The sequence below is a fragment of the Ranitomeya variabilis genome, chromosome 5 (assembly GCF_051348905.1).
Source record: "Ranitomeya variabilis isolate aRanVar5 chromosome 5, aRanVar5.hap1, whole genome shotgun sequence".
Lineage (NCBI taxonomy): Eukaryota > Metazoa > Chordata > Amphibia > Anura > Dendrobatidae > Ranitomeya > Ranitomeya variabilis.
The window spans coordinates 525,309,294-525,335,322 of record NC_135236.1 but is presented as its reverse complement, the minus strand read 5'-3'; positions in this window follow the sequence as shown (position 1 = coordinate 525,335,322).

Below are 26,029 nucleotides of genomic sequence, written 5' to 3'. Positions count from 1 at the left end.
TTAATGTCAAACATGTGGGTGCTAACTGTGCTTTAAGCACATTGTGGGGCTCAGAAGGGAGGTGATCATCTGGATTTAGGAGCACAGATTTCACCAAATATCTTTTGGTGGGAGCCATGTTGCTTTTTCATAGACTTTGTGCTACCAGTAAGTTGGGCACCCACTAAATTTGTGTTAACAAGTCATGGACCTGAGTGGTGACTTGTTTTTTTGAGTTTAGATGAAGCTTCCATTGGTGGAATTTTTGGATAAGAGCATTTTTTATCATTTCACATTTCAGGGTTTTCATTTAAATTTCTGCAACACGTGGTTCAGATGTAACGCAGAGGGAACCATTCACTAATGAGGCAAGTGGAGTTACTCTGGACTCCCTTTTGTCTCTGTTTAGTGATCTGGTTTTTCAGAGATGTACAAAAGTGTGGTCTAACGTGCTTTTGTGCATGCCTAAAAAGACGCCAAAAAAGATCGACACTGCCAAATCATAGGCCAAATGGCGTCCAGAGTGCCTCCATATGCCTAATTATAGGGAATGTTCTGTTGAGGGTTCAATGTGAATTACGTATTTAAGAGATTTACATGGAAACCTCAGTGTAAGCGCTTACAGTAGAGCGCAGGATAAAAGTGCGCAGAGACTTACTGCCATATTTGGGAGGCACAATAAACGAATCAACAGTATGAAAAATATGGTCTCATTTATTTTTTATGCCATTTCTTGTGCGATATAAGTGAAAAGACAGCTTTGTTCTTCAGGTCAGTTTTTATTTGATCACTGGTATAATGTATTGCAATGCAACAGCACTGCCATGCCTTAAACCTGTCATTGAGACAGTGATAGAATGCCATTTAGACCATGCTCTCAGTGTTAGGGCTGGCGGAACGCACTGAGTAAATATATATGTTATTATTGGTGCGTTCGCAGCCCGGGGTCCACCGTGCAGGAGGAGAACCTGCTGCTAGCAAATGGCACTATATGGCAGTATAAGCGAGCTCTGTTACTTCACAGAGTCGCCGTGATAGAAAAGAACTGTGTCCTGTTAAGCTCACAGGAGTACACAGCTAACTGCTGAGCTGATAGCAGTCAGTGGTCATGCAGTCAGAGAAGCACACAAACAATTCCTCACCGGAGGTGGCGGTATTCTAATGGCTTATTTAAGCCGAGCCCTGACCACAAGCATACATGACCACACCGGCGCAAAGCTCATAACAAAGATTGATACTAGCGCATGGCCGTGTGGCCATGTAAACCTTTTATAGTTGCAGCAACTTCAGGACCTTCCTAGAGGACCTATAGGAGTTGCTTCAGGACCTGAGCGTGTGACCCCTGACCTCCAATGAGAGGTCTTCCTTTGGGCATGCTCAGAAGGAAGAAAGCAGGACTTAGTCCCAGAAGCGAGTCTTCGCCGCTGAACAGTACTAGCTATAATGGCAAAGCCTGGAAGAACAGCAGTAGCCAGACGCAGAGTATCTGCCTGAGCCAGATGCAGGGACCGATGTCTCCGCTGAGCAGGCTCCACTGCGGTTGGAGAAGAATGGGAGACTGCAGCAGAGATAGCTCGAGATTCCCCCTGTACAGAGGCGGGAACTCGAGCCCTAACACTCAGTATGGTATAACAGGCACACTGTAGCTGGCTGACCCAAAGGTCATCATGTGACCTCGGGTTGCCATGGAAATGATCAGTAATTTGCGATGATGTTGCGGGGTTCCGAAAGTGTAGAAGAGGGAGCCCCCACCCCTTTTCATGGCATTCAGAGGATTAATCATTCAGGGTGGTGTAGGAACCGATCGGTGCCATGACAACCAGGGCTCAGCTATTACTTAAGCTGAGCTGCCAGTGGCGATATTACGGGCACAGCTCCTGTGCCTTGTATGATTGCTATGATGTACCCATACGTTAAAGGTTGGAGACCCCTTCCCAACCATGATGTATGGGTATGTCAAAGATCGTTAAGGGGTTAAAGACTAATATATGATACTCTAAAGATTATTAAAAAGAATGTGCAACTTTTTATTTTAAAATGGTTCAAAAGAGCACAAAATAAGCATTTTTTATTTCTATTTATCAAATAAATGTACTGATTTTGATAAATTTTAAAAATCTGACAAAAAATGTGCTAAAAAATGCAAATGTAGAATTTAATACTTTTTAAAATTCTAGGTGTATTGTCGTTTGTACAGTGTAATGCTGTGAAAAATGAATAAGGAAGCGCTGTAGGCATCACAGGCTGTGTGGCTATAGGCTCTAGCAGCATATATTCATTGCAGTGTAAAAGCTAAAATATTTGCTTTTCCCACTTTTTTTGAAAGTTTTTTTTTCTATAAAAGTCTTATCTCACCCACAGTTTATCATCAAGTTAAGAAAAATTTCTCAGAAGAGTTGCGTGAAAGCATTTCTTATACTCTGCTCTAAAGAAAATCTTGAAATACATCATTGTTGCTACTCCTATGGGGTTATCAGATATATTAAATGTTATTATACAGTTGCATCTCAGATAATAAATTAACTATGTTACATAAAGAGAGACTTTCAACCTTATCTCATCGCTTTCCAAAGGTAAGTAATAAATTGTATAAGAGGCTATTTCTAATACCATAATTGGTTTCATCTGGGGTAGCAACTTATCATCATTCAGATCTTCCAAGCCTTATAGGATAATTAAAGTCCACAAGATCTTTGACTTTCTTTGTTGTTTTCTAACTGACTAACCGCATGTTTCCATTTTTAAGAGTCACACAGTTTTATGTTAACATATTTCCAGCGACTGATGTGATATAGAGAATTTTCCATGGTAACACTAATGTTTCCAATACTTTCAAGGTCTTCTTTAATATTTGTCCTCAAGCTGTTAATGGACTGACTAGTCTGTAATCTCAATAAAATACTAATTGTAATATGTGTTTCTACTGGAAAAAAAACTATTGTAGCATTCATATTAGTACACACTTTTCTTTTCTATTAATTAATGTGGTGTGGAAGCTAATTTACTGTAGTTCTGAATACCTGTCAGTAAACAAACTTTATAATCTTTTGTATAGCATAATAATTAGGGATGAGCGACTAGCTTTGGATAACTCCTTATCTGAATAGCAATAGCGCTTATCGCATAGCTGCATCGGTAACCTGGATACCTGGAGCGCTCCCGATAATCAGTTGTTTGGTGCCGCATGTGTCGTGGCTGTGTGACAGTCACAACACATGCATGGTGAGCCTGTTTATTATTATTATTATTTATTATTATAGCGCCATAAATGGCGCTTTACATGTGAGGAGGGGTATACATAATAAAAACAGGTACAATAATCTTGAACAATACAAGTCACAACTGGTACAGGAGGAGAGAGGACCCTGCCCACGAGGGCTCACAATCTACAAGGGATGGGTGAGGATACAGTAGGTGAGGATAAGGCTGGTCGTGCAGTGGTTTGGTCAATTGGTGATTACTGCAGGTTGTAGGCTTGCCGGAAGAGGTAGGTATTCAGGTTCTTTTTGAAGGTTTCGATGGTACAGTAGGTGAGAGTCTGATATGTTGTGGTAGAGAGTTCCAGAGTAGGGGTGATGCGCAAGAGAAATCTTGTATGCGATTGTGGGAAGAGGAGATAAGAGGGGAGTAGAGAAGGAGATCTTGTGAGGATCGGAGGTTGCATGCAGGAAAGTACCAGGAGACGAGGTCACAGATGTATGGAGGAGACAGGTTGTGGATGGCTTTGTATGTCATGGTTAGGCTTTTGTACTGGAGCCTCTAGGTAATGGGGAGCCAGTGAAGGGATTGACAGAGGGGAGAGGCCGGGGAATAGCGGGGGGACAGGTGGATTAGTCGGGCAGCAGAGTTTAGAATAGATTGGAGGGGTGCGAGAGTGTTAGAGGGGAGGCCACAGAGCAGGAGGTTACAGTAGTCGAGGTGGGAGATGATGAGGGCATGGACTAGGGTTTTTGCAGATTCTTGGTTTAGGAATGTACGGATCCGTGAAATATTTTTGAGTTGAAGGCGGCAGGAAGTGGAAAGGGCTTGGATATGCGGTTTGAAGGAGAGCCTGTTTGATGGGCTATTCCAATGCAGCTATTCGGTAAGAGCTATATCCGAAGCTATTTGCTCATCCCTAATAATATTCTTAAATATATTACCAATTACTATGAATAAATACTATAGCTCTGTGCCTAAAGGCCTCCTGACCTTCTCCCTAACAGTTGAGTTCATGAAGGTGTAAGTAAGGATCTGACATATTCTTGTGGTAGATAAGTGCTTCCAGAGTTATCTGAAAGTAGATTTCTGCTCTCTCTTGAATCACAACACATGGGCATATGGATTCTCATCCAAACAGAGTGCACAACTTTATGGGATGGTATGTAGGGTTAACTTGCTATAGCTAATTTATCTGACAGCCATTGAATGTATATATAGATATGTTAAGGTAGACAAGAGAACAACTTCAGCATAGACCAATTAGATGTTTTTTTTATTTATCTTTATATTTGGCTAGGTACTGAAGTATTGAAGAATTAGTTGCCTTGACAAGACCACAATCAGAAGGAAGTACTGTCAGACATAGTCATTCCATAGATCACAATCGCCTCAGTGAAATATGATAGTGAATAAAGATGATTGAATCTTTTTAAAATCAAATTCACCAGATTTGCAGAATTTTTCAAGAATATTACATTTTCAGCAAATCAATTAGCCACATATTGCAAGTTCTTCAAAGCTTCCAATTACCTTGATAAGATGTGCACAACTCTGTGAGGTCTACTATGTCTGTACTGAAACCCTTTCAAGCTCTTTAATGCTAACGCAGCCTTAGTCATGTCAAAGTGAACTAAACATATTTGGCTAAGTATAATTGATTGGTAATCAATGGTAACCAATAACCTTTTCAATAACTCTCTGCACCGTCAGACTTTCTATGCTTTTTAAGATGAAATATGATTCAAAAATTAGGAAAATTTGGGGATAAATGTCTTCCAAACCAGTGTTTATTCTTAGGCGGTATACATGGAAGAAGCCATGAATTTTTTGACAAGAGGTGGTCTATTTTTTTCCCTTTTTTGGAGTACCAACAGGTTTGTTGTTTGGAAAGTGAGAAATCAATGGCTTTTTAACAAGCTGTACAAAATTATCCCTTTTTTACAAGCAGTTTCAGGTTTACTTAATATATAAAAAAGTCAAATCATTTTGGAAGTGCTGATGACAAAGGAGCTGATGGTCTTGATTATCCTATATGGGATAAGGAGTGATACAGTGCACCTACAATCATACAGCATATGACAAGTACGTGAGGGCACTCATCAGGAACAAAACTTTCATTTTTTCCATTATAATAAAAACGGTGCAAATCAGCATAGCAGTAAAGGGGTCTGGAATTTAAACACCTCTGATTGATAACTGAATGTTCACATCCACTTGCTGTTGTTGCTGCTCTTCCAACTCCTCTTTTCCCTCCTATTACATGTGACATTGTCTTTAAGGGTCCCATACAGACCCAAGGAGGCAATAAACATGTAGAAGTTGCTGTTCTTCCTTCATTCTCAGTTACATCCTTCTGAGTGTTTTTCCAATATAAATATGAGCGACCCTATTGACAATTTTAGTAGTCTCTCCATAGAGCCTAAATAGATGACGTGTCACTTACCAGCTGACAATGGCAGATCTCAAAGTAATCCGAGCTCCAATTTGTATAGTGAATGATATAGTCAGTTATGACTTTATATTGTTCTTACTGATACTCCAACATATGCAGACTTTTGTTCTGTTCTTACAAAGCCTAGAGGTCATGTGCCACTATGTAAAGTAGTTAAAATGCCCAGAATTTCTCCTGTTAATAGTTACCATCTTCAAGAGGCCATATTTTTAAAGACATTTTGTATGATTAAATTTAGGACATGTGGCAAGCAAGGTGTATGAATTCCTTTGTTGAAATGTAGTGCAGCCAGAAAGTTCCAGACATTGTAGCTTATGACAATGTCCAATTTCAAATGAAGGGAAGTCATGCAATGTGAGATTTGCTGTTTGAGGAAGAGGAACAATTCATCTGTTGCATGTCCTTTGCTTTTGCAAAATAGCTTGGCAGCGCTTAACCTTTTCATGTTACAAGAAAAAAAAAGACTGACTTTGGAAAGTGGATTTAACATAGTGCCCTGTTGCTATTGGAAATGGTGTCATGTACATTAAGAAAGATGCAAAGGAGGTGTAGGAGAAGGTGGATAAACTCTCCCTTGCAGTGTAATCAGATATAGCACCCTTATCCCCAGAGCTGACAGAGTCAACATATCCTTCTGTTTGAATTGTCTCTTCTTTTTCCTCAGGCTTCATCTCATCTTAGTACAAACACTGAATGCTCATGTCATCCAATAAATCAACTGGAAGAAGTTGTTTTTGTGAAATATGTTACTTTACCTTGGAGTGATGTGGCTTAATGAACTGTTGTGGATTCTGTTTGCGGGCTCCCTCTGGTGGTTACTGCTGGTACTGGGTGACTTTGGTGGGTTGCGGCCTTTGGTTTCCATCTGTCCATCAGAGGCTGGGTGTTTCCTATTTTACCTGGCCTCTCTGTCATTTCCCTTGCCGGCTATCAATGTGTTCAGATGTGCTCTGTTTGGTTCCTGCCTACCTGCTCCCAGATCTTTCAGGATAAGCTAAGTGCTGATTTTCAGTTGTTTGGTTTTTTGTCCAGCTTGCTTAGAATGTCTCTTTGTTAGCTGGTTGCTCTAGTGGACTGAGGTTCTCCCCATGTGCCATGAGTTGGCACATGGGTTCTTGTAATCTCAGGATGGTTTTTTTGATTAGGGTTTTTTGCTGACCGCTCAGTCCCCTTTTGTGTCATTCTGCTTTCTAGTTTTCAGCGGGCCTCTATTTGCTAAAGCTATATACATCATCTCTATGTGTGTGCCTTCCTCTCATTTCACCGTCAATACATCTGGGGGGCAACTATATCTTTGGGGTTAATTCCTCTGGAGGCAAGTGAGGTCTTTGTTTTCTCTGCAGTACTAGTTAGCTCTTAGGCTGGTGCGTGGCGTCTAGAACCAACGTAGGCACGCTCCCTGGCTATCTCTAGTTGCGTTTGTCAGGCGTAGGGCAGCGGTCAGCCCAGGTTCCATCACCCTAGAGCTCGTCCGATATTTATTATACTTTGCTCATCCTGTGCTATCCCTAGCCATTGGGGATTCATGACAGTATAGCCAGACCACAAAGTGTTAATTGTTTGGGCTGAAGCAGGAGAATAAGAAGGGTTCAAGGAAAATTTTTTTTTTTTTCCTTCAGAGTTTTGCTGCCTAGCCCTTAATTGCTGTCTAGCTGCTTCTTACCTCCTCTTAACCCTTGAATGGCTCTGATCTTAGCTGTTTATCATGGATGTCCAGAGTTTGGCTTCCAGCCTGAGTAATCTCGCGGCAAAGGTTCAAAACATACAGGATTTCGTTGTTCACACTCCCATGTCTGAACCTAGAATTCCTATTCCAGAGTTTTTTTCTGGAGATAGATCTACCTTCCTGAATTTCAGGAACAATTGTAAATTGTTTCTCTCTTTGAAATCTCGCTCCTCTGGAGACCCTGCTCAACAGGTCAAGATTGTTATATCGTTCCTACGGGGCGACCCTCAGAATTGGGCATTTGCATTGGCACCAGGGGATCCTGCATTGCTCAGTATGGATGCGTTTTTTCTGGCATTGGGATTGCTCTATGAGGAACCTAACCTAGAGATTCAGGCTGAAAAGGCTTTATTAGCCCTCTCTCAGGGGCATGATGAAGCGGAAATATATTGTCAGAAATTTCGGAAATGGTCGGTGCTTACTCAGTGGAATGAGTGCGCCCTGGCTGCAAACTTCAGAAATGGTCTTTCTGAGGCCATTAAGGATATTATGGTGGGGTTCCCTGCGCCTACAGGTCTGAATGAGTCTATGGCTATGGCCATTCAGATTGATCGGCGTTTACGGGAGCGCAAACCCGTGCACCAGTTGGCGGTGTCTTCTGAACAGGCACCTGAGACTATGCAATGTGATAGAATTCAGTCCAGAAGTGAACGGCAAAATTATAGGCGGAAAAATGGTTTGTGTTTTTATTGTGGTGATTCAGCTCATGTTATATCAGCATGCTCTAAACGCACAAAAAGGGTTGATAAATCTTTTGCCATTGATACTCTGCAGTCTAAGTTCATTTTGTCTGTGACTCTGATTTTTTCACTGTCTTCCATTTCCGTCGATGCCTATGTGGATTCAGGCGCTGCCCTGAGTCTTATGGATTGGTCATTTGCTAAACGCTGCGGTTTTAGTCTAGAGCCTCTGGAAGTTCCTATTCCTCTGAAAGGAATTGATTCTACACCATTGGCTATGAATAAACCGCAGAATTGGACACAAGTGACCATGCGCATGACTCCCGTTCATCAGGAGGTGATTCGCTTCCTTGTACTGTATAATTTACATGATGTACTAGTGCTTGGTCTGCCATGGTTACAAACTCATAATCCTGTCCTGGACTGGAAAACAATGTCTGTGCTAAGCTGGGGATGTCACGGGGTTCATGATGATGCACCTCCGATTTCTATAGCTTCATCTACTCCTTCGGAGATCCCTGTGTTTTTGTCGGATTATAGGGATGTTTTTGAGGAGCCTAAGCTCAATTCGCTCCCTCCCCATAGAGAGTGTGACTGTGCTATAGAATTGATTCCTGGCAGTAAGTTCCCTAAGGGTCGTTTATTGAATCTGTCACTGCCAGAGCATACTGCTATGCGGAATTATATTAAGGAGTCCTTGGAAAAGGGACATATTCGTCCATCTTCGTCCCCTCTGGGAGCAGGTTTTTTTTTCGTGGCAAAAAAAGATGGTTCCCTGAGGCCTTGTATAGATTATCGCCTTCTGAATAAGATTACAGTCAAATACCAGTATCCATTGCCATTATTTACTGATTTGTTTGCTCGCATTAAGGGGGCTAGGTGGTTCACTAAAATAGATCTTCGTGGTGCGTATAATCTGGTGCGGATAAAACAGGGTGATGAGTGGAAAACCGCATTTAATACGCCTGAGGGCCATTTTGAGTATTTGGTAATGCCTTTTGGACTCTCCAATGCTCCGTCAGTCTTTCAGTCCTTTATGCACAATATTTTCCGTGAATATCTGGATAAGTTTATGATTGTGTATTTGGATGATATTTTGGTGTTTTCTGATGACTGGGAGTCTCATGTTCTACAGGTCAGGAAGGTGTTTCAAGTTTTGCGGGCCAATTCTCTGTTTGTGAAGGGCTCAAAGTGTCTCTTCGGAGTCCAGAAGATTTCTTTTTTGGGGTACATTTTTTCTCCTTCTACTATTGAGATGGATCCCGTTAAGGTTCAGGCTATTTGTGACTGGACACAACCTACATCTGTTAAGAGCCTTCAGAAGTTCTTGGGGTTTGCTAATTTTTATCGTCGGTTCATTGCTAATTTTTCCAGTATTGTTAAACCTTTGACTGATTTGACTAAAAAGGGTGCTGATGTTGCTGATTGGTCTCCTGCGGCCGTGGAGGCCTTTCGGGAACTTAAGCGCCGGTTTTCTTCTGCTCCTGTGTTGTGTCAACCAGATGTTTCACTTCCTTTCCAGGTGGAGGTTGATGCTTCCGAGATTGGAGCGGGGGCGGTTTTGTCACAGAGAAGTTCTAATGGCTCGGTGATGAAGCCATGTGCTTTCTTCTCTAGAAAATTCTCGCCCGCCGAGCGCAATTATGATGTGGGTAATCGGGAGCTTTTGGCCATGAAGTGGGCATTTGAGGAGTGGCGTCATTGGCTTGAGGGTGCTAAACATCGCGTGGTGGTCTTGACTGATCACAAGAATCTCACTTACCTTGAGTCTGCCAGGCGTTTGAATCCTAGACAGGCTCGTTGGTCGTTATTTTTTTCTCGTTTCAATTTCGTGGTTTCATACCTGCCAGGTTCAAAGAATGTGAAGGCAGATGCTCTTTCCAGGAGTTTTGTGCCTGACTCTCCTGGAGACACTGGGCCTGCTGGTATCCTTAGGGATGGGGTAATATTGTCCGCCGTATCCCCAGACTTGCGACGCGCATTGCAGGAGTTTCAGGTGGATAAACCGGATCGATGTCCACCAGAAAGACTGTTTGTTCCGGATGATTGGACCAGTAGAGTCATCTCCGAGGTCCATTCTTCTGTGTTGGCTGGTCATCCTGGAATATTTGGTACAAGAGACTTGGTGGCCAGGTCTTTTTGGTGGCCTTCCTTGTCTAGGGATGTGCGTACCTTTGTGCAGTCTTGTGAAGTGTGTGCTCGAGCTAAGCCTTGCTGTTCACGGGCTAGTGGGTTGTTGTTATCCTTGCCCATCCCGAAGAGGCCTTGGACACACATTTCCATGGATTTTATTTCTGATCTCCCGGTTTCACAGAAAATGTCCGTTATCTGGGTTGTGTGTGACCGCTTTTCTAAGATGGTTCATTTGGTGCCCTTGCCTAAGTTGCCCTCCTCCTCTGAGTTGGTTCCTTTGTTTTTTCAGAACGTGGTTCGTTTGCATGGGATTCCGGAGAATATCGTTTCTGACAGGGGATCCCAGTTTGTGTCTAGATTTTGGCGGACGTTTTGTGCCAAGATGGGCATTGATTTGTCTTTCTCGTCTGCATTCCATCCTCAGACGAATGGCCAGACGGAGCGAACTAATCAGACCTTGGAAACTTATTTGAGGTGTTTCGTTTCTGCTGATCAGGATGACTGGGTTGCTTTTTTGCCACTGGCCGAATTTGCTCTTAATAATCGGGCTAGTTCGGCCACGTTGGTCTCTCCTTTTTTTTGTAATTCGGGGTTTCATCCTCGTTTTTCCTCTGGTCAGGTGGAGTCTTCGGATTGTCCTGGAGTGGACGTGGTGGTGGACAGGCTACATCACATTTGGAATCAGGTGGTGGACAATTTGAAGTTATCTCAGGAGAAGACTCAGCAGTTTGCTAATCGCCGTCGCCGCGTGGGTCCCAGACTTCTTGTTGGGGACTTGGTGTGGTTGTCTTCTCGTTTTGTCCCTATGAAGGTCTCTTCTCCTAAGTTCAAGCCTCGGTTCATCGGTCCTTATAGGATCTCGGAGATTCTTAACCCTGTATCTTTCCGTTTGGATCTTCCAGCATCGTTCGCTATTCATAATGTGTTCCATCGGTCGTTGTTGCGGAGGTATGAGGTGCCTGTTGTTCCTTCGGTCGAGCCTCCTGCTCCGGTGCTGGTGGAGGGAGAATTGGAGTATGTTGTTGAAAAGATCTTGGATTCTCGTGTTTCCAGACGCAAACTCCAGTATTTGGTTAAGTGGAAGGGTTATGGTCAGGAGGACAATTCCTGGGTGGTCGCCTCCGATGTTCATGCGACTGATTTGGTCCGAGCCTTCCATAGAGCTCACCCTGATCGCCCTGGGGGTTCTCGTGAGGGTTCGGTGACCCCTCCTCAAGGGGGGGGTACTGTTGTGGATTCTGTTTGCGGGCTCCCTCTGGTGGTTACTGCTGGTACTGGGTGACTTTGGTGGGTTGCGGCCTTTGGTTTCCATCTGTCCATCAGAGGCTGGGTGTTTCCTATTTTACCTGGCCTCTCTGTCATTTCCCTTGCCGGCTATCAATGTGTTCAGATGTGCTCTGTTTGGTTCCTGCCTACCTGCTCCCAGATCTTTCAGGATAAGCTAAGTGCTGATTTTCAGTTGTTTGTTTTTTGTCCAGCTTGCTTAGAATGTCTCTTTGTTAGCTGGTTGCTCTAGTGGACTGAGGTTCTCCCCATGTGCCATGAGTTGGCACATGGGTTCTTGTAATCTCAGGATGGTTTTTTTGATTAGGGTTTTTTGCTGACCGCTCAGTCCCCTTTTGTGTCATTCTGCTTTCTAGTTTTCAGCGGGCCTCTATTTGCTAAAGCTATATACATCATCTCTATGTGTGTGCCTTCCTCTCATTTCACCGTCAATACATGTGGGGGGCAACTATATCTTTGGGGTTAATTCCTCTGGAGGCAAGTGAGGTCTTTGTTTTCTCTGCAGTACTAGTTAGCTCTTAAGGTACCTTCACACGAAGCGACGCTGCAGCGATAGCGACAACGATGTCGATCGCTGCAGCGTCGCTGTTTGGTCGCTGGAGTGCTGTCACACAGACCGCTCTCCAGCGATCAACTATGCCGAGGTCCCCTGGTAACCAGGGTAAACATCGGGTAACTAAGCGCAGGGCCGCGCTTAGTAACCCGATGTTTACCCTGGTTACCAGCGTAAAATCTAAAAAAAACAAACAGCACATACTTACATTCACGTCCCCCTGCGTCCACTTCCTGACTGACTGAGCGCCGTACAGTGAGAGCAGAGCGGTGACGTCACCGCTGTGCTGCTTTCACTTTCACTTTGCGGCGCTGAGTCAGAGGAGGAAGCAGACTGCAGGGGACGCAATGTGAGTATGTGCTGTTTGTTTTTTTTACATTTTACGCTAGTAACCAGGGTAAACATCGGGTAACTAAGCGCGGCCCTGCGCTTAGTAACCCGATGTTTACCCTGGTTACCAGTGTAAAATATCGCTGGTATCGTTGCTTTTGCTTTCAAACACAACGATACACAGCGATCGGACGACCAAATAAAGTTCTGGACTTTATTCAGCGACCAGCGACATCACAGCAGGATCCTGATCGCTGCTGCGTGTCAAACGAAACGATATCGCTAGCGAGGACGCTGCAACGTCACGGATTGCTAGCGATATCGTTATAATGTCGTTTCGTGTGAAGGTACCTTTAGGCTGGTGCGTGGCGTCTAGAACCAACGTAGGCACGCTCCCTGGCTATCTCTAGTTGCGTTTGTCAGGCGTAGGGCAGCGGTCAGCCCAGGTTCCATCACCCTAGAGCTCGTCCGATATTTATTATACTTTGCTCATCTTGTGCTATCCCTAGCCATTGGGGATTCATGACAATGAACTAAAGGTACCTTCACACTCAGCAACTTTACAACGAGAATGACAACGATCCGTGACGTTGCAGCGTCCTGGATAGCGATCTCATTGTGTTTGACACGCAGCAGCGATCAGGATCCTGCTGTCATATCGCTGGTCGGAGCTAGAAGTCCAGAACTTTATTTGGTCGTCAGATCGGCGTGTATCGTCGTGTTTGACAGCAAAAGCATCGATATCAGCAATGTTAAACATGGAGCTAACGACCTGTGAGAACGATAAGTGCGTCACCGCTACGTCACAGGATCGCTCCTGCATCGTTGTGGAGCTGCTGTGTTTGACATCTCTACAGCAACCTAAACAGCGACGCTGCAGCGATCAGCTCGTTGTCTATATCGCTGCAGCATCGCTGAGTGTGACGGTACCTTAAGAAGCAGAACAGATAAAGGTGTCTTTGATTGAATTGAATATAAAAGATTATCTGTTATTGTGGCAGAGGAGGAAGACTTTGAAGAACACTGACTTGAACTGATGGTGTCACAGTCAGAGGTAACATCATCCTTCCTGATTGAGATTGGTGATATGCTGTAATGAATCTGTTTGGCTGGGCCATTTTACATACCATTCTTGGCTGAGCCATTGATGAGGCTGTAGGATAAATAATCACAAATAGGGTTTTATCCGATAGACAGTGTAGTTATTATCAGATTATGCTAACCTAATGTATCCGATGTTAAGGCAAAGAGTATGGATATCAGCTACAGCAGATCCACAGGTCAGCAAGTGATCATTTGGCATAAAGCTAAATGTTGCACAATAAAGTTGAGAGGATATCTGTGGGCAATTTCTGCGCTGCTGAATAGACTGATACACAGATCCAGGTAGGATATGACAGAAAAGTAGAGGTTTTATTCTTGACGCGTTTCAAAGTTTTTTTTCATGATCCAATTGTTAATTATGAAATCATATGAAAAAAAATCATATGAAATCATGCAGGTTAAATAAAAACATGATGAAAGGGGTATATTCAACCTATCTTTGAACTTTTACGACTTAAAAATCATACGGTCCGGGGCTTAGCATGTTTAAAATGGCTTACAGTTCTATCTAAATTATTTATTTAGCCGCACTGCACACACTCAGGCTGAACTACTGGCCTCCACAATTATGAATATCTTCTGCTTTGGTTACATAGTGAAAGCATCCTCTCTTTGAATTCTACGTTTAGATAAAAAATATCTAAAGGTCAAGAGGGTGGGAAGCTATAAATGAAGAAAAAGAAGTGTTATCTATAATGCTGTGTTAAAAGCTAAAGCCTGCAAAACTCAACATGATATGCACACAACTGAACTGTAGGAATAATTAAAGCCAGATTTCTAAAGGATGGAATTTTAATAACCACCGCTAGCTACTATGTAAGTTTAGGCATTATTTATTTGGATCTGGGGATTGTCATCTGATGTCTCTACATTAATTATAATTAACTCATTTCAACATAATAATGAATTTAAATTTAAAGCAGAATATCAATATTTAGTTGGGTTAGGAGCAAATAGACTAGTAAGTCTGGGTTTACATACAGTATAGAGCAAAAGTTTGGACACACCTTCTCATTTAAAGATTTTTCTGCATTTTCATGACTATGAAAATTGTAAATTCACACTGAAGGCATCAAAACTATGAACTAACACATGTGGAATTACATGGGAGCAAATATATAATTCCACATGTGTTAATTCATAGTTTGATGCCTTCAGTGTGAATTTACAATTTTCATAGTCATGAAAATGCAGAAAAATCTTTAAATGAGAAGGTGTGTCCACACTTTTGCTCTGTATTGTATATCAATTTATTTTATGCCTGAAATGCCTGAAATGTACACATCTAATGAATAATCACATACTTTGTTCATCAGCCTAGACTCTATATATAAGTAGACTAAAATAACATATAAAATAAAATAACATTTAATGCAACATTTTTTGATTTGTCCCCCGGACCAATCAGAAGAACAAATGACATGTTGAATGACAGAAACTATCCAGAAAAAAAAAACAAATAATTTTTTGCATCAAATTGTTGATCCCATCCTGTCGTAGTAATTACAACTACTGTTGTTTTCTTATTATAATTTTTCAGCAATATTTTGTGTCTATAGGACCAGCATTTTGCCTTGACGACAATGAACCAGAGAAAAAGGAATGGACCAGATCTTGATGCCCTTTGTTAACCCATTAAATATCTTCTCAGATGTAAAAACACAATAAATTCAGGCATGTTAAAAAAATAAAACAATATTAGATATCACATTGGATACTACATTAAACTGCGTTAAATGCAATTGTTAACTGACTGCTAGCTTGTTTGGGATGATCATTATTTATAGGAGGACAGTTATTCTATGGTAATATCAAAATGACACATAATGCATTGCTGACTGCTACTGACTAGACACTTGATATCACAAGAAATCAGAGCCAAGTTTCTGCCAGCATCATGATCTCTACCATTCCACATTAAATAGCTAAACTGTAAGAGTAAGCACTCTTCCATCAACTCACTCAAACACCAAATCTTTTTCTCCACTCATGGTTAGTGGTTGGGTGAAGCCATTTATTGTCAAACTACTGTGTTTTCTCTTTTTAATGACAACCCAAAACATCCAAATGACCCTGATCCAAAGTTCACATATCCTGCTGAATTTGGCTTGATAATATGCACAGAAGTGGACACAAATTGGTTTGAATGGCTACCAAAGGTAACATCCTCACCTGTGGCTTGTTTACTTGTAGTCAGCGTGTGTGCATAAAAGTTGAGTGAGTTTCTGGGATCAAGACAGACTCTTGCATGTTTCATCCAGCCACTGACATTTCTGGATTGTGAGTCATGGGGAAAGCAAAAGAATTGTCAACAGATCTATGGGAAAAGGTAGCTGAACTGTATAAAACAGGAAAGGAATACAAAAAATATCCAAGGAATTAGTAATCCCAGTCAGCAGCATTCAAACTTTGATTAACAAATGGAAAATCAGGGACTTTGTAAAAATAAAACCACAGTCAGGTAGACCAACAAAATTTTTTATCCACATCTGCCAGGAAAATTGTTCGGGATGCAAATAAAAACCCACAAATAACATCAGCTGAAATACAGGACTCTCTGAAAACTAGTGTTGTGGCTGTTTCGAGATGCACAATAAGGAGGCACTTGAAGAAAAATGGGCTGCATGGTCGAGTCACCAGAAGAAAGCCATTACTGCGCAAATACCACAAAGTACCTCACCTACAATATGCAAAACAGCACAGACACAAGCCTCAAAACGTCTGGAACAAGGTAATTTGGAGTGATGAGACCAAAATTGAACTTTTTGGCCACAACCATAAATGTTACATTTGGAGAGAGGTCAACAAGGCCTATGATGAAAGGACCACCATTCCTACTGTAAAGCAGTGGATTGCTGATGTTTTGGGGATGTGTGAGCTGCAAAGGCACAGGAAATTTGGTCATTGGTTACAGCAGAACAAAGTGAAGGTTCTGGAGTGGCCATCTCAGTCTCCTGACCTCAATATCATTAAACCACTCTGGGGAAATGTCAAGAGCCCAGTTCATGCTAGACAGGCCAGGAATTTACAGGAACTGGAGGCTTTTTTTCCAAGAAGAGTGGGCAGCTTTACCATCTGAGAAAATAAAGAATCTCATCCAAAACTAACACAAAAGACTTCAAGCTGTCATTGATGTTAGAGGGGGCAATACACAGTATTATGAAATGGGGTATGTAAACTTTTGATCAGGGTCATTTGGATGTTTAGTGTTGTCATTATGATTTAAAAAGAGAAAACAGTAGTTTGACAATAAATGGCTTCACCCAACCACTAACTATGAGTAGAGAAAAAGATTTGGTGTTATCATTCATATTCTCTGAAAAAAGGCTAAGAAAGCAAACATTCTGCCAGGGTATGTAAACTTTTGATCACAACCATATATATACAGCTCTGGAAAAAAATAAAAGACCAATGCAAAATGTTCAGTTTGTCTGATTTTTCTCTTTATAGGTATTTTTTGTATTTTGTATTTTTTTCTAACAAAGAAAAATTTCACATTTTTTTAAAAACCCAGTACTTGCAGACCTCAAACAATGCAAAGAAAACAAGTTCATAATCATTAAGAAACAACAATACTAATGTTTTAACTCAGGAAGAATTCAGAAGTCAATATTTTGTGGAATAACCATGATTATTAATCACAGTTTTCATGCGTCTTGGCATGCTTTCCACCAGTCTTTCACACTGCCTCTGGTGCAAAAATTTAAGCAGTTCTTCTTTGTTTGATGGTTTGTGACTATCCATCATCCTCTTGACTACATTCCAGAGGTTTTCAGTGGGGTTCAGGTCTGGAGATTGGGCTGCCCATGACAGGGTTTTGATGTGGTGGTCTCTTAATTTTTTCCAGAGCTGTGTGTACTTATAAATAGATTTTCCTTTTTGTGTTAGTTAAATAGTGTGGGTTAGGTACCACTGTCTCCTTATTGTCTGCACTGTTGCATCCAAGTAACCTGCTTACAAAGCAACATACTTCTCTCTTGCTAAATCCGCTTACTAATCGCTTGCATCTATTTTATTTGCATTACTCAAGAAAACATATCCTCTAGTCAGTAGTCTCTTGGGAAGAAGAAGCTTTAGAAAATTCCAAATTACACTTCCTAAGAATAGAAAAGCTATGGAATTTGGAATGAAATAATATTGAGAATGCTCATTGGGTCGTTTTTTTTTTTTCGGTTTCACTATGTACATACTAAAGCTGAAGAAAGTTTGTTGTCTGCTTTGACATAAAGGCCCTATAGATAACAAGGCTCATCAAGTCACAGCATGGCACTTGAGCACATCTGGAACCAGTAAGCTGGTTAAAAGCATTCATTTCAGTGAGCAGACTACAACATTCTTTACTACCTTATTGGTTTGTACAGTGGCACAGGCAGCCTTAGATGTGAACAGAAGCTGCTTATATAACAGAGGCACAGTGTGAAACATTCCGAGTTATTTTCCTCTCTTTTCAATTATTTTTATTTATACTCATTTTCTACACTCAAAGTTATTGCAAATGAAATCCTGCAATGATTGTAACTCACTTATTCCCTTTCGTACTCATGTAGTTCTTTGTTTCATATGGTTCCATATATTTCAGACTGCCGTACAATGAACACGCACATCAGCTGCTATAGCTATCATGATTTATATTCCCTATCTGAAGCTGAGATATACAGTGTGTACGGAAAGTTTTCAGATCCCTTTAAATTTCTCACTCTTTGTTTCATTGCAACCATTTGGTAAATTCAAAAAAGATAATTTTTTTTCTCGGTAATGTACACTCTGCACCCCATCTTGACTGAAAAAAAAAATAGAAATATGGAAATCCAGGTATGAAAAGCTTGTTGCATCATTCCCAAGAAGACTCATGGTTGTACTAGCTCGAAAGGGTGCTTCTACTCAATACTGAGCAAAGGGTCTGAATACTTATGACCATGTGATATTTCAGTTTTCTTTTTTAATAAATTAGCAAAAATTTCTACATTTCTTTTTTTTAAGTCAAGATGGGGTGCAGTGAGTGAGGAAAAAATGAACTTTTTTTGAATTTACCAAATGGCTATAATGAAACAAAGAGTGAAAAATTTAAAGGGGTCTGAATACTTTCTGTACCCTCTGTATATATATGTAGCTCTTGCAAAAATTAAGAGACCACCACATCAAAACCCTGTTATGGGCAGCCCAATCACCAGAACTGAACCCCATTGAAAACCTCTGGAATGTAATCAAGAGGATGATGGATAGTCACAAGCCATCAAGCAAAGAAGAACTGCTTACATTTTTGTGCCAGAAGCAATGTGAAGGACTGGTGGAAAGCATGCCAAAAGGCATGAAAGCTGTGATTAAAAATCATGGTTATTCCACAAAATATTGATTTCTGAACTCTTCCTGAGTCAAAACATTAGTATTGTTGTTTCTAAATGATTATGATCTTGTTTTCTTTGCCTTATATGAGGTCTGAAAGTACTGTTTTTTTTAATTTTGACCATTTTTCTTTGTCAAATTGCTTGGAAATTTGGAGACATGTTGTCAGAAGTTTATAGAATAAAAGAACAATTTACATTATGCTTAAAAAATATACCTGTAAAGATAAAAATCAGACAAACTGAACATTTTCCAGTGGTCTCTTAATTTTTCCAGAGCTGTATATATATATATATATATATATATATATATATATATATATATATATATATATATACAGTTCCCCTTGAGAAAGTGAAGCTGACAGCGGCGAAACGCGCGTCGGGGTGCGTGCAGAGGTCTACCTGCACAAGGTGAGACATGTGTTGTGAATCCGCTTTTTGGGCTCCCCTGGTGGTTGCTGGTGGTACTGGTGACTTGTGTGTGCTTTGCTGTCTCAGGTCACCTGTTCCCATCAGTGTTTGGGAGTTTCCTATTTAGCCTTGCTCTCCAGTCATTTCCTTGCCGGTCATCATTGTAACCAGAGCCTTCGGTTGCATGTTCCTGCTACTAGTCTGCTGATCAGCTAAGTGGACTTTGTCCTTTTGTTTTGTATCTTTTGTCCAGTTTGCAGTTTTGTTATTCTCTGTAGCTGGAAGCTCTTGCGGGCTGAAATTGCCACTCCTGTGTCATGAGTTGACACAGGAGTCTTAAAGTAATTTCAGGATGGTTTTTTGAAAGGGTTTTTAGTTGACCGTGAAGTCCTCTTTTGTATCCTTCTGCTATCTAGTAAGTGGACCTCACTTTGCTAAATCTACTTTCATACTGTGTATGTCTTTTCCTCTTACCTCACCGTCATTACATGTGGGGGGCTGCTATCATCTTTTGGGGTATTTCCCTAGAGGTAAGCCAGGTCTGTTCCTTCCTCTACCAGGCGTAGTTAGTCCTCCGGCTGGCGCGTGGCATCTAGGAAGTCGTAGGTATGCTCCCTGGCCACTATTAGTTGTGTGGTAGATTTAGCTCACGGTCAGCTCGAGATTCCATCACCCAGAGCTCGTCCGTTATTTTTGTGTTCTGATGTTTCCCTGCCATTGGGAATCATGACAGTATGACCGGCCCGTGTTAAAGTTATTGGCAGAAGAAAGGAGAGAATAAAGAAGTCTGTAGATTTTTTTTTTTCTTCCCCCTATGCTTGCTCCATAGTTGGATCAGTTGTATTTCAGCTCTAATTACAGCCTTTGCCTTTCTCTCCTTCTAATCCTTGAATGGCTCTGATCTCACCTGTTTAAAGATGGACCCTCAGAGTTTAGCTGTAGGTTTAAATAATCTTGCTACCAAGGTTCAAAATTTACAAGATTTTGTTATACATACTCCGATGTCTGAACCTAAAATTCCTACACCAGAGGTGTTTTCCGGAGATAGATCTCGGTTCCTGAATTTCAAATATAATTGTAAATTGTTCCTTTCTCTCAGACCTCACTCCTCTGGAGATCCTGTCCAGCAGGTTAAGATTGTAATCTCTTTGCTGCGAGGTGACCCTCAAAATTGGGCATTTTCATTGACACCAGGGGATCCTGCGTTGCTCAATGTGGATGCGTTTTTTCTGGCTTTAGGGTTGCTTTATGAGGAACCTAATTTGGAGATTCAAGCTGAAAAAGCTTTGATAGCCCTATCTCAAGGGCAAGATGAAGCTGAGATATACTGCCAAAAATTTCGTAGATGGTCTGTGCTTACTCAGTGGAATGAGTGCGCCCTAGCGGCAAATTTCAGAGAGGGCCTTTCTGATGCCGTTAAAGATGTTATGGTCGGGTTCCCTGCGCCCACGGGTCTGAATGAGTCCATGACAATGGCTATTCAGATTGATCGGCGTTTGCGGGAGCGCAAACCCGTGCACCATTTGGCGGTATCTTCTGAAGAGACGCCAGAGAAAATGCGATGTGACAGAATTCTGTCCAGAAGCGAGCGGCAGAATTATAGGCGTAAAAATGGGTTATGCTTCTATTGTGGTGATTCTGCTCATGTTATATCAGCATGCTCTAAACGTACAAAGAAGGTTGACAAGTCTATTTCAATTGGCACTTTACAGTCTAAATTTATTCTGTCTGTAACCTTGATTTGTTCATTATCAGTTATTACCGTGGATGCCTATGTGGACTCTGGCGCCGCTCTGAGTCTTATGGATTGGTCCTTTGCCAGGCGCTGTGGGTTTGATTTAGAGCCTCTGGAAGTCCCTATACCTCTGAAGGGTATTGATTCTACGCCTTTGGCTTGTAATAAACCACAATTCTGGACGCAAGTGACTATGCGTATGACTCCAGACCATCAGGAGGTGATTCGCTTCCTTGTGTTGTACAATTTGCATGATGTTTTGGTGCTTGGATTACCATGGTTGCAATCTCATAACCCGGTCCTTGACTGGAAAACAATGTCTGTGTTAAGCTGGGGATGTCGGGGGGCTCATGGGGACATACCTTTGGTTTCCATTTCGTCATCTATTCCCTCTGAGATTCCGGCATTTTTGTCTGATTATTGTGATATTTTTGAGGAGCCAAAAATTGGTTCACTCCCTCCCCACAGAGATTGTGATTGCGCCATAGATCTGATTCCTGGCAGTAAATTTCCAAAGGGTCGTTTGTTTAACTTATCTGTACCTGAACATGCTGCTATGCGAGAGTATATTAAGGAGTCCCTGGAAAAGGGACATATTCGTCCTTCTTCATCTCCTTTAGGAGCTGGTTTTTTCTTTGTATCTAAAAAGGATGGCTCTCTGAGGCCTTGTATTGATTATCGACTCCTGAATAAAATTACAGTCAAATATCAGTATCCGTTGCCTTTGCTGACTGATTTGTTTGCTCGCATAAGGGGGGCTAAGTGGTTCTCTAAGATTGATCTTCGTGGGGCGTATAATTTGGTGCGAATTAAGCAGGGGGATGAGTGGAAAACCGCATTAAAATACGCCTGAGGGCCATTTTGAGTATTTAGTAATGCCTTTCGGCCTTTCTAATGCACCTTCAGTCTTTCAGTCCTTAATGCATGATATTTTCCGTGAATATTTGGATTAATTTATGATTGTGTATTTGGATGATATTTTGATTTTTTCTGATGACTGGGAGTCTCATGTTCAACAGGTCAGGAGGGTTTTTCAGGTTTTGCGGGAGAATTCTTTGTGTGTAAAGGGTTCAAAGTGTGTTTTTGGGGTTCAAAAGATTTCCTTTTTGGGGTACATTTTTTCCCCTTCTTCTATTGAGATGGACCCTGTCAAGGTTCGGGCTATTTGTGACTGGACGCAGCCTACTTCTCTTAAGAGTCTTCAGAAATTCTTGGGCTTTGCTAATTTTTATCGTCGATTTATAACTGGTTTTTCTAGCGTTGCTAAACCTCTGACGGATTTGACCAAGAGGGGTGCTGATGTTGCCAATTGGTCCCCTGCTGTTGTGGAGGCCTTTCGGGAGCTTAAGCGCCGCTTTTTGTCTGCCCCTGTGTTGCGCCAGCCTGATGTTTCTCTTCCCTTTCAGGTTGAGGTCGATGCTTCCGAGATCGGAGCGGGGGCGGTTTTGTCGCAGAAAAGTTCCGACTGCTCAGTGATGAGACCTTGTGCGTACTTTTCTCGAAAATTTTCGGCCGCCGAGCGAAACTATGATGTTGGTAATCGGGAGCTTTTGGCCATGAAGTGGGCATTTGAGGAGTGGCGTCATTGGCTTGAGGGTGCCAGACATCAGGTGGTAGTTTTGACTGATCACAAGAATCTGATTTATTTAGAGTCTGCCAGGCGCCTGAATCCTAGACAGGCACGATGGTCGTTGTTTTTTTCTCTGTTTAATTTTGTGGTTTCATACTTACCGGGTTCTAAGAATGTTAAGGCAGATGCTCTTTCTAGGAGTTTTAAGCCTGACTCTCCTGGGGATTCTGAACCTGCTGGTGTCCTTAAGGATGGAGTGGTTTTGTCTGCTGTCTCCCCAGATCTGCGACGTGGTTTGCAAGAATTTCAGGCGGATAGACCTGATCGTTGTCCGCCTGGTAGACTGTTTGTTCCTGATGATTGGAACAGTAGAGTCATCTCGGAAGTTCATTCTTCTTCGCTGGCAGGTCATCCTGGAATCTTTGGTACCAGAGATTTGGTGGCTAGATCCTTCTGGTGGCCTTCCCTGTCTCGGGATGTGCGTGTTTTTGTGCAGTCTTGTGATGTGTGTGCTCGGGCCAAGCCTTGTTGTTCTAGGGCTAGTGGGTTATTGTTGCCCTTGCCTGTTCCGAAGAGGCCTTGGACGCACATCTCTATGGACTTTATTTCTGATCTCCCTGTTTCTCAGAAGATGTCTGTCATCTGGGTGGTGTGTGACCGTTTTTCTAAAATGGTTCATTTGGTACCATTGCCTAAGTTGCCTTCCTCATCTGAGTTGGTCCCTCTATTTTTTCAAAATGTGGTTCGCTTGCATGGTATTCCGGAAAACATCGTTTCTGACAGGGGAACCCAGTTCGTGTCTAGATTTTGGCGGGCATTCTGTGCCAGGTTGGGCATTGATTTGTCTTTTTCGTCTGCATTCCATCCTCAGACTAATGGCCAGGCGGAGCGAACTAATCAAACTTTGGAGACTTATTTGAGGTGTTTTGTGTCTGCGGATCAGGATGACTGGGTTGCCTTTTTGCCGTTGGCAGAATTTGCTCTTAATAATCGGGCTAGTTCTGCCACTTTGGTTTCTCCTTTCTTTTGCAATTCAGGGTTTCATCCTCGTTTTTCATCTGGTCAGGTGGAATCTTCGGATTGTCCTGGAGTGAATGCAGTGGTGGATCGGTTGCATCAGATTTGGGGACAAGTGGTGGACAATTTGAAGTTGTCCCAGGAGAGGACTCAGCAGTTTGCTAACCGCCGTCGTCGTGTTGGTCCTCGCCTTCGTGTTGGGGACTTGGTGTGGTTGTCTTCCCGTTTTGTCCCTATGAGGGTTTCTTCTCCTAAGTTTAAGCCTCGGTTCATCGGTCCTTATAGGATTTTGGAGATACTTAACCCTGTGTCCTTTCGTTTGGACCTCCCGGCATCTTTCGCTATCCATAATGTATTCCATCGGTCGTTGTTGCGGAGATATGAGGTACCGGTGGTTCCTTCTACTGAACCTCCTGCTCCTGTGCTGGTGGAGGGTGAATTGGAGTACGTTGTAGAGAAGATCTTGGATTCCCGTGTTTCCAGACGGAGACTTCAATATCTGGTTAAATGGAAGGGCTATGGTCAGGAAGATAATTCTTGGGTAACTGCCTCTGATGTTCATGCCTCGGATTTGGTTCGTGCCTTTCATAGGGCTCATCCAGATCGCCCTGGCGGTTCTCGTGAGGGTTCGGTGCCCCCTCCTTAAGGGGGGGGTACTGTTGTGAATCCGCTTTTTGGGCTCCCCTGGTGGTTGCTGGTGGTACTGGTGACGTGTGTGTGCTTTGCTGTCTCAGGTCACCTGTTCCCATCAGTGTTTGGGAGTTTCCTATTTAGCCTTGCTCTCCAGTCATTTCCTTGCCGGTCATCATTGTAACCAGAGCCTTCGGTTGCATGTTCCTGCTACTAGTCTGCTGATCAGCTAAGTGGACTTTGTCCTTTTGTTTTGTATCTTTTGTCCAGTTTGCAGTTTTGTTATTCTCTGTAGCTGGAAGCTCTTGCGGGCTGAAATTGCCACTCCTGTGTCATGAGTTGACACAGGAGTCTTAAAGTAATTTCAGGATGGTTTTTTGAAAGGGTTTTTAGTTGACCGTGAAGTCCTCTTTTGTATCCTTCTGCTATCTAGTAAGTGGACATCACTTTGCTAAATCTACTTTCATACTGTGTATGTCTTTTCCTCTTACCTCACCGTCATTACATGTGGGGGGCTGCTATCATCTTTTGGGGTATTTCCCTAGAGGTAAGCCAGGTCTGTTCCTTCCTCTACCAGGCGTAGTTAGTCCTCCGGCTGGCGCGTGGCATCTAGGAAGTCGTAGGTATGCTCCCTGGCCACTATTAATGGTAGATTTAGCTCACGGTCAGCTCGAGATTCCATCACCCAGAGCTCGTCCGTTATTTTTGTGTTCTGATGTTTCCCTGCCATTGGGAATCATGACAGACATGCTCCCCTAATATTTCCATCGTCATGGACCCGATACAGGGCATGTGTTATGGGTACAGCATTATATTTATTGGTGTACCGGATGATAGGAAGTTCCCAGATGAGTATCAGTTAGGGTTTATGGTAAAAACCACGGTTCACCTCTAATAGGACCATTACCTTCTGGGCATTTTTGTTGGGAGATTTGTGTCTGAATCTTAAGGTATAATGTAACTGCAAGTATATACTATTTACTGTGAGGTAGACCTTATATGTCTGGTGTCTTTTGGTATTTGCACTTTGTTGTTATTTGCCAGAAGTTGACATGTGCTTGTTTTTTAACTATGTATATTGTTATTAATAAAGTTTGTCTACAATTTTTGTATAAAACTTCCATCGGTTCTCCTGATTTGTATGTTAAAAATATACCAGTAAGATAAAAATCAGACAAATTGAACATTTTGCAGTGGTCTCTTAATTTTTTCCAGAGCTGTATATATATATATATATATATATATATATAAATATTTATTTATCATTATTATTGATTTTTAGAGCACCATTGCAAATGCCAAGCATCCTGCACAGTGTTTCGCTGTGAGCACAACGCCCATCTGTGGACGTCAGGCACTCAGACCATCCTCATGGAGTCGGTTTCTAAACGTTTGTGCAGACACATGCACATTTGTGGCCTGCTGGAGGTCATTTTGCAGGGCTCTGGCAGTGCTACTCCTGTTCCTTCTTGCACAAAGGCAGAGATAGTGGTCCTGCTGGGTTGTTGCCCTCCTACGGCCCCTTCCATGTCTCCTGGTGTACTGGCCTGTCTCCTGGTAGCACCTCCAGCCTCTGGACACTAAGCAGACAGACACAGCAAACTTTCTTGCCACAGCTCACATTGATGTGCCATCCTGGATGAGCTGCACTACCTGAGCCACTTGTGTGGGTTGTAGAGTCCGTCTCATGCTACCATGAGTGTGAAAGCACAACCAATATTCAAAAGTGACCAAAACATCATCCAGAAAGCATTGTTACTGAGATGTGGCCTGTGGTACCCACCTGCAGAACCACTCCTTTATTGAGGGTGTCCTGATAATTGCTAATAATTTCCATCTGTTGTCTATTCCATTCCGTTCTACGCTGGTCGCCGCATCG